Source organism: Sinocyclocheilus anshuiensis, unplaced genomic scaffold (assembly GCF_001515605.1).
Source record: "Sinocyclocheilus anshuiensis isolate Anshui unplaced genomic scaffold, SAMN03320099.WGS_v1.1 scaffold1708, whole genome shotgun sequence".
Lineage (NCBI taxonomy): Eukaryota > Metazoa > Chordata > Actinopteri > Cypriniformes > Cyprinidae > Sinocyclocheilus > Sinocyclocheilus anshuiensis.
The window spans coordinates 64,522-66,859 of record NW_015558663.1 but is presented as its reverse complement, the minus strand read 5'-3'; positions in this window follow the sequence as shown (position 1 = coordinate 66,859).

Genomic DNA, 2,338 nt, shown 5'->3' with positions numbered 1-2,338 from the left:
TATGCGCACACACACACACACACACACACACACACACACACACACACACACTACTGTAAATTATTTTTTCCCCCTCAGGTACATATGAGAATGGAAATGTCTGAATATCCATAGACTGTCAAGAACATGTCAATGTCATATTTCACACCAAAATAAAATAGAATGAAATAAAATAAGATATTAGATATAATATATTTACATATAGTCCACAAGAGAAAATAATTGTTGAACTTATAAAAATGACCACTTTCAAAAGTTTACATATGCTTGATTCTTAGTGTTGTTACCTGAATGATCCACAGCGTTTTTTTTTTTTTTGTTTTTTTTTGTGATAGCTGTTCATGAGTCCCTTGTTTGTCCTGAACTGTTTAACTGCCTGCTGTTCTTCAGAAAAATCCTTCAGGTCCCACAAATTATTTGGTTTTCCAGCATCTTCTGCATATTTGAACCCTTTCCGACAACGACTGTATGATTTTGAGACCCATATTTTCACACTGAGGACAACTGAGGGACTCATACGCAACTATTACAAAAAGTTCAAAAGTAATGAAATTATCATGGAAATAGTAGCAATGCAAAAACTCTTACTGCTCCTACAAATAGGCTTAATCATCTTTATGCAATTAAGAGAGTCACCCATGATTTCACATTGACAAATGTGAAATACCTAAAAAAAAATCTCTACCTATACCTAAATCCCTATTTATCTACCTCAAAAAAAAAATTGTGCAAAATATATAGTTTATTTTATTTATATATTATTATAAAATATATTATCTTTTGGGGTAAAAATAATGTGTTCACGGTTCAACAAAACACATTCACAATGCAAAGCTCCACAGAAAACACAGATCATGTATTGAAATAAGCTGAATAAATGACTCAACATCATTATGGTATTGGCATCACAACTACAGTATGAGCTCAATGACATAAATTATTCTATAACTATTCATCATTATGCTTTGATCTAAAGACTGCTGACCACCCTGATAAACAGTATGAATTATAACATTTCAAGTCTTAGCAGTACACTAGTAGTAAAGAAAATTATAAAATACATATATGCATTTTAAAATAAATAAATAAAATAACACCTTAAAAGTACAAAGCAGTTCAAGACCATTTTCCAATTCACCTTCATCTGACGGCTACATTTTGCCCTTCTCTTAAACTAGCAGGATAATTAAACTCATTCACGACAATAACACGTCATTATAACTCCCAGGGGATCTTCAATAAAGCCGGTGTGTGATCCGTGTGTAACAGCTCATATGTGTGTGAGTGTGTGCCCAAGTGTAAATGCCACACTGCCCACCCGGCGTGTGTCAAGGAGCAGCAGTGACATGATAGGCAGGTGTGAAATTTACCCTTATAATTTCATCCTCCCCTCTCCCATCCATCTATGTCTATGTCACACACACAGACCTCTGCTCACGGCTGAAGCTCTGCTCTCTGTGTCCATGCCTCCATGTAGTGACTACATGGAGGCATGGACACAGAGAGCAGAGCTTCATTACATTGTAGTCTATACAACTCCACACTACACACGACTAACTATCCTAACGTCAGATAATCACCATATTATCTGCTGTGGCTTTTTTAAAGGTTCCAGAATTGTGGGTTATCTCTGTATCTCTGTGGGCTATCTCTGTGTGTGCATGTGTGTGTTTTCATATGGGTGAAAAGTGCAGTGTCCCATTTTGGTGTTGCATCAAATTAAATGTGGTTTGAAGGATAGTGGCAAAAATTGGTAACGATTTAAAATCACAATTAACCCTTTGCAAAGACCTCCCCGCTCCCCCCCTTGGCACTCTAATGCCTCACATCATGTACTCACACAGAGAAAAATATATTGCAGAGCAAAGAGGAACATGACAATGCGCAGACAGACAAGACAGAGCATGTTACTTTTGGTATGAAAGTCTCAGCTTTCAAATTTTGTCATTTTTCAAGAAATTTAAACAATAAATACTATTTTGTGGCTCTTTAATATGTCGTGACAGATTGCTGTAGCACCTCAGTTCAACCAGCATGTGAACCGATCATCTCTTCCTCTTTACTAGTTATAGCACAAAATAAACATGATTGAACATCAGAAGGTATCGTTTCAACTGCGGAAAGACGTCAATACACACCAAGTCCAGAAATGTCAGATTTGGTATTATGATTGGTCAGATCACCTGTCAGATCAAACTCCTGGTGAAGGGTAATGTTATATACAGGGCCGTCCTTAGGGGGGTGCAACTGGTGCGGTTGCAACTGGTGCGTGCTCAAGCCGATATATATATATATATATATACTCACACAGAAAAAAATTATAAACGCAACACTTTTG